The following is a 20,051-nucleotide window of genomic DNA, read 5'->3' as shown; positions in this document are numbered from 1 at the left end:
CAGGTCTTCTATAGGCAACAGAGGATATTGAGGACCTCTATAGACAACAGAGGATCTTGAGGTCGTCTATAGAGGATAGAGGACCTTCAAGTCCCCTATAGACAATAGAGGACCTTCAAGTCCCCTATAGACAATAGAGGACCTTCAAGTCCCCTATAGACGATAGAGGACCATCAGGTCCCCTATGAACGATAGAGGACCTTCCGATCCCCCCTATGAACGATAGAGGACCTTCAGATCCCCCCCTATGGACGATAAATGACCTGAAGGTCCCCTATGGACCGTAGATGACCTTAATGTCCCCTATGGACGATAGAGGACCTGAAGGTCCCCTATGGACGATAGAGGACCTGAATGTCCCCTATGGACGATAGAGGACCTGAAGGTCCCCTATGAACGATAGAGGACCTGAAGGTCCCCTATGGACGATAGAGGACCTGAAGGTCACCTATGGACGATAGAGGACCTGAAGGTCCCCTATGGACGATAGAGGACCTGAAGGTCCCCTATTGACGATAGAGGACCTTCAGATCCCCTATGGACGATAGAGGACCTTCAGGTCCCCCCTATGGACGATAGCTGACCTTCAGGTCCCCTCTATGGACGATAGATTGCCTTCAGGTCCCCCCTATGGACGATAGAGGACCTTCAGGTCCCCCCTATGGACGATAGAGGACCTTCAGGTCCCCCCTATGGACGATAGATGACCTGAAGGTGCCCTATGGACCGAAGAGGACCTGAATGTCCCCTATGGACGATAGAGGACCTGAAGGTCCCTTATGGACGATAAAGGACCTGAATGTCCCCTATGGACGATAGAGGACCTGAAGGTCTTCCATAGCCGATAGAGGACCTTCAGGTCTTCTATAGTTGAAAGAGGACCTTCAGGTCTTCCATATCCCACAGAGGACCTTCAGGTCTTTTATATCCGATAGAGGACCTTCAGGTCTTCTGTAGCCAATAGAGGACCTTCAAGTCTACTATAGCCAATAGAGGACCTTCAAATCTACTATAGCCAATAGAGGACCTTCAGGTCTTCTATGGCCAATAGAGGACCTTCAGGTCTTCTATGGCCAATAGAGGACCTTCAGGTCTTCTATAGCCAATAGAGGACTTTCAGGTCTTCAATAGCCGATAGAGGACCTTCAGGTCTTCCATAGCCGATAGAGGATCTTTAGGTCTTCTATAGCCGATAGAGGATCTTCAGGTCTTCTATAGGCAATAGAGGTTCTTAAGGACTTCTATAGCCGATAAAGGACCTTTAGGTCTTCTAAAGGCGATAGAGATCCTTCAGGTCTTCTAAAGTCAATAGACGACCTCCAGGTTTTCTATAGACAATAGAGGACCTTCCGGTCTTCTATAACAATTAGGGGAGGACCTTTCAGGTCTTCCAATAGTGGACCATCAGGTCTTCTATAGATAATAGGAGTCCTTCTGTCTTCAATAGCCAGTAGAGGTATTTCAGGTTTTCTATAGCCGATAGAGAATCTTTAAGTTTTTTTACAACCAATAGAGGACCTCCAGGTTTTCTATAGACGATAGAAGAACTCCATATGATTTAAAGCCCCGGGTCATATGGACAATATATGAGCTCCAGGTCTCCTAGGCACAATAGAGGGCCTACAGGTCTTCTATAGCCGATAGAGCACCGCCAGCCGATACTTTTTCCCATTTGCCAGTTTGAATTATGCTTTTTCGTGAGTGTATTTTTTTATTCCGCCAGTAACAAAAATCCATCACCATCACCTTGTGTAACTCAAAACATTCATCGAAATGAATAGAACTTTTCCTCAGATAAGAAAAATGAAATGGAATTGAATACAATTTCTTGGAATTTGGTATGACTTAAAAGCTAGAGTCATAAAAACTGGTTATGTTTTCTACTTCCTTATTAGCGTTTGGGGGAGTTATCGCTTTGGTAAATCTTTACAAAAAAATGTCGTGTTTTAAATTACATTTGCGGCTTAAAGAATATATCTGAAACTCTTTTAAACGTAAGGGGCTCAGAATTAACTATTTTGTAAAAAAACAAATGTTGAAAAGCCTTTTCATTTTACCTTTTCGAATTATTAGCTTTGTGAAAATCGATAGCTTAACATTTAACGATGTTCTGCAGATCCTCCCACTTAGATGATTTTATTTGCACAGTGGGAGAAATAATTCCTTTATAGAGGGGACAAACAATTGAAGGAGGCACTGCGTGGAACAGGGCATGAATACCAGGATTTTTTAAGATCGATCTTAAAGCTATGAATACCTCATGCAGAATTTGAGATTGAAAATAAAAAAATATTACTTAGAAAGTCAACCTTTCGTTACCGATTTTCGATCATAGAATTTGTTCATTGATTTTACTCTTCATTGAAGCCAAAAAGTATGCAGCGATTTTTGGACTTTTCAAAAATAATGCATGTCAGAATTGAAAATCGAATTTTAACCGGCTTTGTGTTGGGATATAAAACAGTTTGAAATATATTTTGGATTTCTGGAGGAAGAGCGATAGATCAAAATTTTTTTATTAAAGAAAAAATCCGAAATCTGATACTAGACTTATGCTCCCAAACATAGTTCTTTGCTACAGATGCTAACGAATCGGGAAAAATTACGAAATTTATCAAAATTCAAAAAAATTGGTCGCTCAAAGCGATTTATAAAATATATATTTTTTTTTTTTTTGCCAGAGGTGAAGATCTCGGAGGGGCCAAGGTTTCTTTTCCCATCAAATTTAATTGCCTTTAAATTGATTACCTTTATCTCCCACTTTACCTACAGTGCCATAATGACACATGCATAGCTCTCTGTGTTAAAGTGACCATCAAAAGTCAATCACTTCGCAATTGCAATTTAACGTCAGTGGATGGAAGGGTATCTGGGGAGGGTTCTGTCGGTCGGCCACTGCTCGAATGCAATTTATGGCATTTCATGAGAATTTGATCATCTTTTGTGTCAATGGACGAACATGAAACTAGAGGAGTGAGAGTGTGTGGGTGGGTGGATGGATGGATGGGTGGGTATTCTGAGTGGATTTGCTTTGTTTCTCGGAATTCATTCAATGTTTTTTTTTTTTTTGTAGTGAAATTTGAGCTTTATTTCGTAATACCGCAATTAGCGACACGTGTTGCACAATTGAAAAACAATTCGATACCAATGTGACATCAGCTTTTGTCAGGGGGTACGAAAATTACTCTGAACAAATTTTTGGTATTGAATAGGGAGCATTTTGAAATTATTTTATACACCGAGAAATTTATTTAAGGATATCTCTCTTTTGTGAAGACCCCTTAAAACCCTTTTCAAAAAGTTTCAGGTCCTCTTTCTGTCAAGGTGTCAGCAGATTTCGGATATTAGGATCGGATATTCGGATATTATTAATATATTTGATAGATACGAATTTAACAAGCAGTTAGCAAGTCTAGAATGGGACCTGGGAGTGTTATATTTTTACCTAAATCTGCACCAGACGAAATTTTACGGGGAGGCGCTACATGGAAATATGTTAATTATTTTTTGTAATATACACAACAACCTCCATACACCAAATTTCAGTCAGGAAAATATTATATATTTCGGCAGGAAAATATCTATTTCGTGGGAAATGCTAAAAATGTTTTCAATTGATTTTGGAATTGTTTTTAATTCTTTTTAGAAATTTTAATCGTCTGAAAGGAACTAAATTATAAACAAACCATTACATATTTAAGTGATCCAAAGTTATATAATTTTGACCAGAAAAAAATATTCGATCCATCTTGTGCGAAAGAGGCAGAAGAGAGACAGAAACCCTAAGCTGTCCAAAAATATCAAATTTTTAAAACTTTTCTTTATGAAAAGCTTTGCAGTCTAACATAAGTTTGAGACTCTAGACAACACCGTACATTTGCAGAGTGTAATGTTAAGGAGGGATCGATGGACGGAACCTTCATATTGGATATTCGTATGGTGGTATCCGAAATAGAATACGACGTCGCATGCCACCAGATCTTTTGGCAAGAAGCCGTAAAGACACCTATATCTAAGCCTAGGATGTAGTGAAAGAGAGGTAATTTCTCTACTTTCTTAACCTCAAACAAAGAGGGTGAAAAGGCTAGAGAGAGAGAGTAATGAGAAAAAAAAGCAACGGAGGTTTGACCGCAGCGAGGTCAGATTGAAGTTAATTCGAAAGAAGGTATCCTAACCTGTCTAAGAGCCAAATTCTGGTAGACAAAATTCCGACATTGAGCCGTCTACAACCAATACACGTAACAGAATCTGGGAGGGAAAGTAGGGATACAGAAAATAGGAAAAAACCGGAGTCAGAATGGTACCAACTTTGCTGGGCTAAGGCAGAATAAGATTAGTTCAGCGGCTGTGAACATCTCAGGGTTTCTATCAGGGTGTACCGAGGTCCACACATTATCGCTTTGAAGACAAGGACGTTGAAAATATAAGAAGAGCTAAGTCCAAGAGACATTAGAGGAAGCGACTTCCCAATGGGAATGGCAACATGAGACCGAATGCCCTTTATGCATCAAACTCATATACCGACGGATTAAGGAATAAACATCAGATCACATTCAATGTAGAGGCTAATTTTGAAGAATTCTAGGAATTTTATGCACGGAAGTATATAAGAGGCTTCTATATGTTCTAAAACCTTTAAAAATTCTTCTGCTAATGGCTAAAACCCCAGAAATTCATGTATATCACAGAAGGATTCTCCTTTCCACGAAATCCATTTTTAGGCCCTTATACAGACAAGAACATCTCTTTATGGTCCCTAAATGACCGTCTATAGAATATACGATTTTCAAAAGGCTATTTCATAAATAAAAAGTTTTCTGAAGGGTCTTCTCAAGAATAAAACACATTCGAGGGATCATCTTTAAAAAATTAACCTCAGAAGGGGTTTCTTTCGAAAAAAAAATCGGAGACATCCGAGGAGACTTCTGAAAGAGGACGTCAGAAGGGGTTTCTTTCGAAAAAAAAAAAAAAACATCCGAGGAGACTTCTAAAGAAAGTACTTTGAAGGGTCCGCTTAGAGTATATTGAATTTGATATGACCAAAACGTGCCTTATCGCAATATCGGCTTTAGACTCTAGGTCTCTTTGGACCAAATCTGTTTCAGGACATTTGTAGTCGATCTAGGGGTGTCCGTCTGTCTGGCTAGTACGCACGATAACTCTTGAAAGGGGTATCCGATTTGATCCAAACTTGGTACATCGTAATATTATTATCAAACCTAGATCGAATTCGCAGATGCGCAACATCGGCCCATTCCTCTGGTCCTCCTTCACAAGGGGTCAACATTTTGAATAATAAGTGTCCAATTTTCTTGAAATTTCCTATGAATTAATCCAAACATGGAACATCGTAATAATATTAACAAACTTAAATCGAATTCGCAGATGGGCAACATCGGCCCATTCCTTCTGGTACCTCCCTCACAAAGGGTCAACATTTTGAATAATCTCAACGAATATAAAATGTGAAATAATTGTCCAATCGTCTTGAAATTTCGTATATCCCAATCGGCATCGGATTCCATTAAACTTCGGCACATCCCAATATGTCTATCAACACAAGATCTGGTGTGAAGGTGGAATATATCGGACCACCCCTTCTGGTACCTTCACCACAAAAAGGAGTCAACATTTTGAATAGCCAAAAAGATCATAAAATACGAAATAAGCATCCGATGTTCATTAAATATCATACATGCCAATATTTCTCCTTATGAAAGATCTGGTGTAAAGATGAAATATATCGGCCCAACCCTTTCTGGTATCTCACCCATAAAGGGTTTTCAATACTTATATCTCTCATAACTTGTGAAACAAATCAGCGAATCTCTTCAAACTTGATATATGCAAACATTTCTCATAACCAGAGATCTAATGTGAAGATGGAATATATCGGACAACTCCTGCTGGTACCTCCCCCACAACTGATCAACATTTTGAATAGTTATGACTCTCATAAAAATCGAAATAAGCTTCCGATTCTCTTCAAATTTCAAACAACGCAATATTTTGGTTAACGCAAGATCTGGAAGGTGAAGATGATAGATATCGACCTACCACTTCTGGTACCTCCCCCACAAAGGGTCACAATTTTAGATATGTATATCTTTCGAAACCTGCGAAATAAGTCAGAGATTCTTTTCGAACTTGGCATACACAAAATGTTCTCTCAACCTGAAATCTTATGTGAATATCAAATTTATCGGCTCAGTCCTTCTCGTACCTCCCCCACAATAGGTTAAAACAATGCTTAACAGTTATTACCATAAAATTAGTAGTAATTGTCGGATTTTATTTCAATTTTGCATATTTTCAGCAGCATGAGATGAAGAGGAATACGGTCCACTACAGGGTTGCCCATATTCGACGGACCCATGACAATTTGGGCCCATTTCAATCGACGAGGCTTGTCGGCAGGCAACATTCTTTGCGTCAATTGAATTTTGTACGGGAACAAATGCAAATCAATGCGAATAATCCGTTGTAAAGTGGACCGAGCCATGCCCAACTTTTTTAATGTTTTAAAAGCACGTTGAGTTTTCACAATTGACTTCTTCTGTTGAATGTAAATTTCAACTATTTCAGAGCGCTCGCGTGGCGTGTATTGGTTCATGGTAAAAAACTGCTTGGACTGACGCTTCAAACGCGGTATGTCATTAAGCGATGTGACATCTCTGTCAAAAGTTATGGCGTTGCCAGATGGGTCCGTCGAATATGGGCAACCCTGTATATCATGTATCTCACGTACATTTCAACATAATCATATTATAAGTCAAAATATATTTAAATAGATCGACATAGGCTGGGGAAATACATATATCGGCAAAACCGACTAATACTTTTTTTTAACTCCCCATTGAACCTAATATTGGACGTTCGACACATCTGCTCAAAGTCTGAAATTATTTTAGACTCGTTCGCTACAGTTCTCTCTCTCTCTCTCTCTCTCTCTCTCTTTGAAAATGTCGAATTCTGTCCGACAGCGGTTCAAAAGTCGGCTAAAACTTTAGACCTTCCTCCGAACCTTCGATCCGATAACACAACTTTCGATCAAAAATCGGACCGAATACGTATCCGAAATTGGAAGTTTCATTCGAAGTCAGATCGAACTCGGACAGTTTGGTTCGCTGAGTTTTTTGATGTGGTTTTGAAGGTATTCTGAAAAGTAGAATATGTCTTGACGGGTTCTGAGTAATATTAAACACATTTAAATACTTTAATGAAAGGGAAATATCTAATGAAAATCTCTCTTTGGAAAGTTCAACTTTTCAAGATCGTTGTTACTTATAAAGGAAGATCTTTTCAATACCTTCTGTTAAACTTAGGTCTTCCATAAAATATATAATGAGAATTTGCTTGTAATTGCCTCAAAAGCTTTTAGTACATGATTGACGTATTATTTCATGCATGTTGAAGCAAAACAAAAAAAATAATTAAAACAATTATTTATGAAATTCTATAGAATTGTTTTTTCCTTTTTTTGCAATTAAATAAAAGTTCACAAACCAGCGACAAGCAGTCTACAACAAAATTGCCAACTCAAATATTATCTTTAGATAGTTTGTTTTTTGTTCTCAGAAAAAAAAAAAAACGATAACATCAGCTACTGAACCGCTCTCCTAGAAATTCATTAGAAGTCAGTCAGCTGAGTTGAATTGAATGATGAAATTCGAATGTATGGAGGAAAACATATAACGACACAATGATGGATTGACCTATTTGTATTGTATTGAAAATGTAGTTTCTTTTAATTGAAATGGACACGGAAGAAAAATTAAGTTCAAAATATTTTTTTTTACTTGGAAATCAAGCGAAATGTTTTGGAATTGGTATTAAAGGGTTGAGGAGAGCGAAAAAGTAATATATACGACACATGTATACCCTCAGCCAATATTCGATTAATTTGCAAGGTTGGAGCAAAATCGGATTATCCTTTCTCTTACTGTGCAGTAAAATATTTTTATTTATTTATTATTATTATTTTTTTTTTTTTTTTGAAAATTTCGACTTTTTGTGGGGGAGTTACCAGAAGGAGTGGAGCGGTATATGCCATCTTCACAGCAGATCTTGTTTTAGTAGAAATAATGGGATGTGTTAAGTATGAAGAGAACTGGGTGCTTATTTCGGAGTTTATGCTCGTTTCGGTTATTCAAAATTTTGACCCTTTGTGGCGGAGGTACCAGAAGGGAAGGACCGATATATTCCATTTTCCTATCAGACCTTGGGTTAATAAAAAATATCGGTTGGTTAAAAAAATATCGGACTCTTACATCACATTTTATAAGAGTTATACTTATTCAAAATGTTGACCCTTTCTGGGGGAGGTACTTCTTGTATGAGTAGAAATAATGGGATGTGTGAAATATGAAGAGAAAGGGGAGCTTATTTTGGATTTTATGCTCGTTTTGGTTATTAAAGATTTTGACCCTTTTTGGGGGAAGGTACCAGAAGGACAAGACCGATATATTCCATTTTTCCACTGATATTGTGTGTTCTCGCACTTGACCTAGCACTGATGCAAACATTAGGATTTGCAAAGTAGGAGCAAAATAGGATTATCCTTCCTCTATGTGTGCAGTAAAATATTTGTTTGAAAATATCGATCTTTTGTGGGGGATGTAGGTACCAGAAGGAGTGCACCGATATTACCCATATCTGAACTAGATCTAAGTTGAATAAGAATATTACGATGTACTAAGTTAGGAATAAATCGGATACAGCCGTTGAGAGTTAACGTTATGGCACTAGCCAGACAGACGGACATCGCTAGATCGGCTCCAAATGTCCTGTAACGGATTTTTTTCCAAAGAGTCCTAGGGTCTACACCCTTTATTTCGATGAGGCACGTTTTGGCCGTATCAAATGATATATACCGCCTCTTTAGACATGAGGGCAAAAAGAAAAAACTGAGGGTATAAAATCTGTAATTTCGTACTTCGTCCTCTTTGAGTTTAGATTTACTCCTCGAAAAAAATATGTAATGTGGCTCCACTTTTAAGGATAATCTTTTTGGTCTTAAGTCAAGTAAAGAGGGAGGTTGGACCAGGCCTAAATTATCACCACATTTGGCGACAACAAGAAGAAGAGGAGGGGAAGTTGTTTTTCTTTTACAATTTTCAAATAAAACAAAATATGTCACACAACAGCTGTTAAATTTAGAAAACTATAGTTCGCGAGAATATCTATGGACCCGAAAAAGGTATTAGCACAAATGGTACCATTTTGGAAAGGTAAGAGTGTCAGCTATAATTTGGCATCAATGTTGCTGACCTCCATAATGGACCCTTCTTCGTTTATTTATTTACTTTTTGTAGTTTTTTTTTTTTTTTTTTTTTTTTTTTGGGGGGGGGAGGGTTAAAAAAAATACGGATCCAAAATTTATATGTAATATAATTTAATAATTTATACTTTGACCACTTGTTGGATAGCAATTTTCATAAGCTTTCCAACGATACCTATTTTGTGTAAGTGGATCTGGGTCAAGCCAGGTTCTTGATCCCGGACTTTCGGTGCAAAAATCTGGTGTCCCACCCCAAGAAAAAATATTTTCCCGGAATCAGGGTAAAAATACCTATCTCTGGAAATTTTGAAAAAATCGCAGATTTTTTACTAAACTAGAGTTGTTCCAATGTTAATCAGGGTGTATTAAAGTTGTGTTTCCCCTGCTACACCTCTAAATATTTTTCGGAGATCTTATAAAGTAAATATTTTCATGATCAGCATAATATACTTTAGCCATCTTTCTGTCTGTTGAAATCGTGGTAGAGATCGCACTATAATAGATGAAGCCCGGAAATTTTAAGGGCTGAAATTAGCCGAGGATATTTGTTTTGTAGATTTCGGCATTAATTTCCAAAAAAAATGAGTTTTTTTTTTGGTAATTACGGCGGGTAGCTTAATTCCATTCAGAATTTTTTTATTAATTTTCTTAGGATTTCAAAAAAAAAAAAAAAAAAAAAAAAAAAAAAAAACTATCTCTCAAGAAAATTATATATGCCATTAAAAATCAGAAGATCAAGTCAGAATCATTATCTGTGAGAAGTCAAGTCCTCCGAATTTAACGTATTAAAGGAGGTATATTTTTTATAAGTGATTGTTATACATTATAATTATTTTTTTTTTTTTTTTAATTTTAACATTTTTTTAAGAACTTACTTGTCATGATCTAAAGTTAGGGAAAATTTTTCTTGAACATACCTGGAAATAGAAAAAAACATTAAAATTAGTAAACGGGAATTGCACAAAAAATTTCAACAGATTAGACACATAAACACTCAAAGATTTGAAAAATAGAAAAAAAATATTGAAAATTGAAAACTAAACACCAACTAAAATCTGAAACAAACACCAATCAATAAACCATTGGAAAAATAAAAAAGACATAAAAAATATTTATGAGTTCGGATGCCATGAATGAATTCAAAGCATGAGCGGGTTAAAGGGAGCAGCTTATTTGGTGTGGTAAGTACTTTGATGTAATTTACAAGAAGTGAAAAGGATGTCAGAATCAAAAAAAAAAAAAGTAAACAAGTTAAAAATCAGTAAGTTCGGCCGGGCCGAACTTTTTATACCCTCCACCATTTCGAAGAAAATTGAAAAATTTAAAAAAAAATCCGAAAACTACCATGAAAACCGTCATATGGGGACTATACTTAGACGTGGACCTGAATACGAAAATTGTTGTCACATGCTGTAGTGCCCCTTTACGAACTTCAAATACGAAATTTGTTACAATTCCGGTGAATAATGTCGCCAAAATCATGAAAATACTGAATATCGGGAGGTAACCGTTATATGGGGGCTATACAAAGATCTGAAAGTGCATACAAAAAATTTTACCATAGGCTGTAGTACCTATTAGGATCTTCCAGTACGGAATTTGAAACGATTGCGGTGAATAATGTTGCTGAAATCATCAACATACCGAATATCGGGAGGTACCGTTATATGGGGGCTATACGAAGACCTGGACCTGCATACAAAATTTTTTGTCTTAGGCTGTAGTATCCATAACGAACTACAAATACGAAATGTAAATTAATTCCGGTGAAGAATGTCGCTAAAACCATCCAACTACCGAATATCGTGAGGTACCGTTATATGGGGGCTATACGAAGACTTTGACCTGTACAGATAATTTTCTGTCATAGGCTGTAGTACCCATTACGAACTTCAAATACGAAAATTTAAATAATTCCGGTAAAAAATGTCGCTAAAATCATGAAAATACCGAATATCGAGAGCTATTGTTATATGGGGGCTATACGAAAACGTGGACCGACATGGACCAATTACGAACTTAACCTGCCTAGTGGTAAACTATGCATGTATGCTAAATTTTAGCCTTCTATCTCAGTTCGTTCGAAAGATAGCATGATTACAACAGACAGACGTACGGACAGACATCGCTAGATCGTCTTAGGATTTTACGCTGATCTAGAATATACATACTTTGTAGGGTCTATTATGAATATTTCGAGGAGTTTCAAACCGAATGACAAAGTTAATGTACCCTCCATAAAATTGTGGAGGGTATAGAAAAAAAATCTATGATATCACATTTTCTTACCACCCTAATGTACAAAATTACTTCATGTATCCGAAAATGAAATCGAAATTTTGCAAACGTCACAGTTTCAATTTTTTAAAACTTCAACAGCTTTCAAAGTTCACATAACCACCAACATGGCATGAAACATAAAAAATGCCTTTGGCGCAAATTAGTTTTTTTTTACGAAAAACCCATTATTTTCAATCATTAAATGAAAAAAAAAAAACGAAGCAAAACAATTCGCAGAAATATTTTATTGACTTAAAGAGCTATGGGTATGGTAGAGAAGGGGATTTTTTTTATTGCCTCTCCAAACCATTTGAAATGAAAATTTAAGAGAGAAATCAATTATATTGCTCTGCACAGCAAACAATTCATTTGCCACAAAATAACCTTGAACAGCATCCAATTCAAAAGAAAAAAATCACAAATGAATGGATTCTAGAAAAAAACTCCACTCCATGGTGTTGAAATCCAAATGGGAGTTATTTGGGGTGCTATATACTACTGCCGCAATCTACCTCTGAGATGCTGAGCGGCGATTTGGTGAATGGCAATGCTGCTGGGTAATTACAAACAATTGCCGCCACAAATTCCTTGGTTCGGTTTGGAACTAATGGTTCGCCATGTAGTTGAATGCATTTATTAAATGACTTGGAATACAATTGATAATTAAATTAATTTTTGAAATAAATTTTTGTTCATAGCCAAGTGACTGACTGGCTGACTGACTGAAATGTTCAACACATTTTGACAATAAACCGAAGAAAAAAAGTAACGACTTCACAAAAACTGCTGAGGAACTGGTTTGGCTTACAAAGCAAATGTTTTGTGGGACCATTAAGATCGGCAATTTGTGATTTTGTACAATTGAGATTTGAAAATGGGCTTCGATACCTAACTAAAACAATTCTTAAAAAGTCTCACACGAAGGCGAACGTATCTCGAATGTAGAAGCTAATGCTTACACAAAATTTTAAAATTTATGTAGACTGAATATAAGACTGGACATATTTGGAACATATTGAATGGAAAATAATTTTTTTCAAAAATAATTTTTCAAATATTAAAAATATAAATTAAATTCATGATGCTACACAAATTTTATTTAGCGCCATCTACTTATCAATGTTTTGATTTTATTGCTATGCAGTTCTTGCATGATAACAAGAGATGTTGTTAACTGTGCGCCATCTACCTGTGGTATTAGGAAGATGCAATTCTCACAAATAGATTTCTTAAAACAATATTGTCACCAACCCGCGACTATACTCTGATATCAAATAAAAAATATGACTACCAAACCTACATTTGTTTGCTCTAAAACTGCCAATAAATTCGTGATAGTGCTATAGTTGGGCTTAAAAAATCATTCCTTGAGAAGGTCCTTCAAAGAATAATCAAAAATCAACGATAGTAGTACCGATCGTGTCCCAAAAACAAATTTATCCAATTTATCCCAAGTCACCTAATTTATTATGTTGTCTATGAGTTCAGTACAGAGCGCCATCTATTGTTTTTAGCCAATATTTTAGGTTTGCACGATAACACCATAGATGTGGTCAACATCTGCTTTAGATATATCCTAAATCCGGGGAAGATAGTAGACAATGCAGTGCGGCATCTGCATTTCGTATCAGAAAGTTAAAAATTCTCACATATTGGGTTCCTTTAAAAATCCTTAACAAATTATGATTATACTTCGAAAAATCATTTTTAAAATTACCAGCTATTGTCCTGGTAGACCTTCTAAATTAGTAAAATTCAAAAATATTTAAACTGATATATCCACAAAAAAATCACTTTTCAAGTACAAGGATTTTACCAGCAAATATATGCCATTGTTCCTATGTTACGAAAAGCGCCACCTACTGTTCAATGCTTTGATTTGGACCTATTTTGGGTTTGATAACAGATTTAGTATCGTTTGAAAGCTGTTTAGAGTATATAAAGTTGAGGAAGATAATGGATAATGAGGTGCGCCATCTACATGTCGTATTAAAAATACTAAATTTTCATAAACAGGTTTCTTAACAAACATTGACATAGGGCCGCGATTATACTTTCGCAGAACTCCAAAATATGCCTATCAAACCACTATCATCAATTTTACTCAAAAGAATACTATTTGGTGGATTTGAAACACCTAAAAATCTGAGATAATGCTATAGTAGGGCTTAAAGAATTATTCCTATGGCAAGTTTCTTAAAAATGTACGATTTATGTTCTGATAGTCGCTGTAGAACAAGTGCAACTATCAAATATAAAAAAAAAACAATAAATTATACAGAGCGTTATTAACTGATGTAAGTTTTGATTTAGTTATTATGCTTAAGGTATCCAAAACCTAGGGGAGTTAGTAGACAATGAATAGCGACATCTACACGTCACATTAATAATTTAAATATTCTCACAAACAGGATTCTCAACAAATACTCTTAACAGCAACGAAAATCGCTCTGAATTATAAATACACATTTGGTTACTATAAAAAAACCCTTAAAAAACAGAATTATGATCCGGTAGTACATTCAAAAATAATTAAAAAAAAATAAAAAAAAGCTATAGCTTTAATTGTCTTTAAAATTCACTCGCAGGTTTTGTCATTATCCCTAAAAAAGTATCCTCTAAGAGTTTATATTTTATAAGGAACGCCATCCATTGATTAATTTTTTGATTTGAACACTATATAAGGTCTCTTTATTGAACAATAGATGGAGTTCACCGCTGCAAACAATAAAGTGCTTATGGAATCCAACAGTTGGGAAAAATATAGTACATAATGGTGCGCGCCATCTACATGTCGCTTTAAAAAGCCAAAAATCCTCACACAGATATTTTGAAAACATTCTCTTTCCAGCCACATTGGATTGAACATCAAAAAAAATCCTCCTTTGGTTACTATGGAAACCAATCACAATGACAGAAATAAAATCCGGTAGTACGTCGAAAAATAATAAAAAAAAACTAAAGGAAACGGTCAAGTGCGCCATCTACGTGTCGTATTAAAAGATTAAATTCTTTCAAAATGGTTTATAAAATACAAAACACCATCTTTTGACCAATGTCATGATTTCGTCGCTATATTAGGTTTGCATGATAATCCACTAGATCTCGGTAACAGCTGTTTTAGGTATCCCAAGTTAAAAAAAAATATATTCAATGAAGAACCGCCGTCTGTTCTTTAAAAATCACAACTATTGATAATAACTCACAATTTCATCCTTTATATGTTAGAACAGAAAAAAAACTATGTATGCTATTCCCTATATGTTATACGAGTGCCACCTACTGATCACTATACCTGGCTTGCATGCCAACAGAATAGATGGCGTTAAAAATCACTTAAGTCATCCGAAATATGGGAAATGAAATGCCCCATCTAGATTTGATACTAAGAAGTCAGAAATTCTCAAATATATGTCTCTTAAAAAATATTCTTAACAACCCAAATTATGCTCTGTAAATTCTTCAAATATATCCCTCCTGGAAACCCTCAAAAATACTAGATTACTTCTAAGATGGCTCTAAAAATAAGTTCTTCTTAAATAATTGACGATAATTTCTGTGACAGTACCTTAAAAGTATCCTAAAACATCCAAGATTGTTTTGTTAGTGTCTTAAATCAATTTTTCAAAAGTGACCTAAAAGTATGCTTTTGCTTACAACCGCTTCTTTGTCTAATATCAACATAAAGGTGGCGTTCTGTAAATGTGAGCACACTAATTATTTTGTTTCTATTGCTTTATGCCCTAAAAATATGCTTCAAAGCCAAAAATCCGCAACTATTAGCCCCTCAAAAGATATTTGTAAAAACTCTAAGACTTTTAATCTGATTTTCCATTCCCAGTTTAGAGACAACTACACTTTCGTTTTATACCTACATCAAGGTGGCGTTCGATATTATGGATACAATGCAAAATATACATAAAAAAGTCGTGATTATTGATTTGATAGTTGCTTAAATCTATTTACTTAAATTCTATTACTGATGCTTTTGAGAAGCTCCTTCAAAAATCTTTTTCAAAATTCCAAATTTGGTTGCTCTAATAAATCCCGTATTCAATCACTCGCTCATCTCATATCAACATAAAGATGGCGCACCATATAATAAAAACAATACATAATATTCATAAACAAATCGGAATTTTTTTTTACTTTGGTATTCCCTCATAAATATTTATTTTTAGATCGGCACTTGCTGTTTTAGAATTCTCTCCATAAATATCTCTCTAATTAAAAACGATAAATCAACAATTATTCTTGTAGTAGTGCCTCAAAAAATGTATGCATTGCAGCCCTCTTACAATATTCCCAAAAAATCCGAAAATTAAATGGATCCATCCATTTTTCTCTGGTAGTCCCTCTAAAACTTTTCTCTGTTCTGTTCTTTAAAAACGTTAAACAATATGCCTTTGGACGAGACGCTATAATTGTTATTACTTAAAAACATATTGGAAGTATAGATGTCGTTGCAAAACTTATTTAAAAATTACATATATTAAATAATGACATAATAATTTATGGATTTGTCATGTTGATAAGGAATTCGTAATCATTTGCAATTTCCTAAAACATAGAATGATGTCTTAAGTTATGATATTTTACCACTAAAAACCATATTTGAAGTATAGATGGAATTTTTTTTATTACAAATATATTTTTAATAATGGCATGTCACTTTTTAATGGACATGTTCTGTTGGTTTTAGATAAGGTCTTCAAGAATGGTTAAATAAATCCCTTTTAATCTGAAGTACTAGTACTGGTGCCATAATTGCTGCAGAATGTATTCAAAGCTCCTTTAAAATAATATTTGAAATATAGATGGCATGTGGTGTAAATTGTGGTTTAATATATTTTTGAATAATGACATCTGATATGTTTCCAACTATGTCCTGTTGATTGGACATTGATCTTCATTGGACACTTCCCTCAGACATATCATCATTGAATCTAAACTGGCGGGATAGTTGAAACAGAAGTAAGCAAACTTATGTCAAAGACATATAATATTAATTAATATAATAAGATGGGACATTACATTGTTACTTTTCTGCAACAGATGGCGTTGGTAGTGGATGTCACGATATCGTCACATAGCATTATGTTATAATTTAACAGAGCTGACACTTTTTAAGGGTTGTTGTTGATTTTTATTGATACAATGTACAAGAAAATGCTCTGGAATAGATTTTTGAGAGCATGTCTATCATAGCTGATATTTTTTTCCGCGTATTTCCGCCATTTTTCGGCGATATAGGAATAACATATTTTTCTACAATTTTGTAATGCATTTCTGTTATGTCGCCAGCCATCTATTACCTGATTCGAAAATTAAAGCCCATATGCATTTTGTCCAGTCTTTATAGTTTTATGTCTTTGTAGACAATTACTTTCGTTTTACACCTACATCAAGATGGCGCTCGGTATTATGGATACAGTGCAAAATATGCATAAAAATATGCAAAAAAAATCTATTATTGATGTTTTTGAAAGTCAAAAAAACCCCGCATTTAATCACTCGCTCGCCTCATATCAACATAAGGATGGCGTCCCATATAATAGAAACAATACATAATATTTATAAAAACAATATTTGAAGTATAGATGGCATTCTTTATTAAAAATATATTTTTTAATCGGGTCCTGTTGGTTTTAGATAAGGTCTACAAGAAAGGTTAAATAAATCCCTTTCGTACTGGTGCCATAATTGCTGCAGAATTTATTCTAAGCTCCTTTAAAATACTATTTGAAATATAGATGGCATGTGGCGTAAATGTTGGTTAAATATATTTTTGAATAATGACATTTGAAATGTTTACAACTATGTCCTGTTGATTGGACATTGATCTTCATATGAAACTTCCATCTAATATATTCTCATTGAATCCAAACTGGCGGGATAATTGAAACATAAGTAAGCAAACTTAAGTTACTCAGAAACATTAGTTGAAGTATAGATGGCGCCTATTATGGATTCTGTTTTAAAAGCTCAATTTTTGGTTTAACAATCTATTACCGAATTTTTCCACAAGCGGTATTAATACCAAGGTCCAATCTTTGCCTGAAGTCGGCAAATCAGTTTTCTCTCACCACTAGTCGCTAACGACATTTTTATACCCTCCACCATAACACCTCGAAATATACATTTTTGACCCCGTCCGTCTGTGGAAATCACTCTAGTTTCCGAACGAAATGAAGTAGATTGATAAGATTTTACTCAAATGTAAATTATGTCTGCAGGACTTTTCGTATTAAACATGGGCCATGTAGGTCCACGTTTTGGTGTAGCCCCCCATATAACGGTACCTACCGATATTCGGCATTTTGATGATTTTAGTAACATTATTCACCGGAATTGTTTCAAATTTGGTATTTGAAGTTCGCAATGGATTATACAGCCTAAGACATAAAATTGTCTGTGCAGGTCCACGTCTCCGTATAGCCCCATATAAGGGTACCTCTTGACATTCGGTATTTTGATGATTTTAATAGAATTTTTAACGGATTTTATTGTTTTTGAGAATTGCCAAATTCGTTCCAAATGGTGGAGGGTGTTAAAAGTTTGACCTGGCCGAACTTACAGAGTTTTTACTTGTTTAACTTAATGAACTCATTTATGCGATATAATCACAAATTAGAACTGAGAAATATACAATAAATACGACATGTAGAGGGAGCATTTAAAACTTCAATTTAGTTATTTTTCTAACAACATCTTTTCAAACCAAGAAGCTACTTCTAATGTATTTTCTTTCCACAAGAAATGTTCACTTAATTATTAATTTATGAAGGCACTAGCCGAAAACAACAATTGAGAAACATAAAAAATTTATGACATGTAGAGGGAGCCCTTTAAATTTCAAAATAATGACTTAATATCTCCATTAGTGACATAAAGGAAACGTTTTGCTTTTTTTTCAAATATGAGGTTCAGCCTTCTATTGGCTCTATTGCACCCATAAAAAATCTATAATTATATCTTCTAGTAATCAATTAAAAAATGACTATCCGAGCTGAAATCGTCGAATTTGTGTGAACATTTCTTCAAGGACCTTTATTGTGCATTATAAGTAACCATATTTTACAATAAACAGCAAGAAATTGTTATACTATATTTTTAAGCAAATCCTGAAAATGTGTTCCACCTTAAATCCAATTTCAGCCTTAATGGTCAACAAGGACTCCTAATTAAAATCTCCAAAAAAAAAAAACATCACCCCAAAAAAATATAATTCACTTATGGCGTCATTTTGGAATTTCCAGACACCTAACCATCTTCGGTTGTTTTTTTATTTGCGCATTTCGCTTGTTTTATGACCAATCCTTTTAAGTAACTTAAGTGTATATATTTTTTTTGGTTCTTTTCTGAATGTCAAGAGCAAATAGTAGGAGAAGAATAACACGAGTTTCCATTGCATGCAGCAGTCAGTCAAAGTTAATATTTTTTTGTTTGGTTTGTATTGTTTTGGGAAAGGCAACAAACAATTTTTCAAAACTTTTGCAGTGAATGTGTTTGTTATCATTAATTGCGTTGCAGTCATTTTATTTTGGAAGTTTTGAACTCTCTGGCAAACATTTTTCGTATGCATCAGATTTTATTTTTGGCACAATGACGTCGTCGTTTTCGTGTATTCTTCAAAAAAAAAAAAAAAGTGATTTTTTTTCAGTGGTTGTGTGGCTTCATTTTTAAACGATATAAATTAACTTCATCGAGATGTTGCTTTATGTGAGGAGCAATAATGCTTCAGTTTATTGACTTTGTTTTTTTTTATTTTGGAAGCAGTAAATACAAGTTTTTATCACATGATGCAGAAATCAAGTCCAGATGTAAATTTTTTAATGCAATTTTTATTCATGTGTTTTACAAAAAAAAAAAAAAAAAAAAAAAAAATTGAGAATACGAGCCTTTTGAGCCTTTTTATGAGCTTCATGGATTTTCAAAATTTTGACCCTTTGTGGAAGAGATACTAGAAGGAGTGATCCGATATATCCAACCTTCATAGCAGATATTGTGTTAGTAGAAATAATTGCGTGTGTGAAATATGAAAAGAATCGGATGCTTATTTCACATTTTATAATCGTTTGGGTTATTAAAAACTTTTACTTTTTGTGGAGAACATATGGTCCGATCTCTACCATCTTTATAACATATCTTGTGTTAATGGAAATATTGATATGTTCCAGGTCTGAATGGAATCGGATGCTAATTTCGTTTTTTATGAGCTTTATGAATATTCAAAAGTTTGACCCTTTATGGGGGAGGTACTCGAAGGAGTGGAGTGGGGTGGGGGGGTACTAGAAGGAGTGGACCGATATATTCCATCTTCACGCCAGACTATGGGTTAATAAAAATATTGTAATACGTGGAATTTGAGGACATTTGGACTCTTCCACCACATTTTATTGGAGTTATAGTTATTCAAAATGTTGAACCTTTGTGGGGGAGTGGAGTGGGCCGATATTGTGAATTTTCGCATCTGACCTAGCACTGATGC

This window comes from Musca domestica, unplaced genomic scaffold, assembly GCF_030504385.1.
Source record: "Musca domestica strain aabys unplaced genomic scaffold, Musca_domestica.polishedcontigs.V.1.1 272, whole genome shotgun sequence".
NCBI classification, from domain to species: Eukaryota; Metazoa; Arthropoda; class Insecta; order Diptera; family Muscidae; genus Musca; species Musca domestica.
This window is presented reverse-complemented; position numbering follows the sequence as displayed.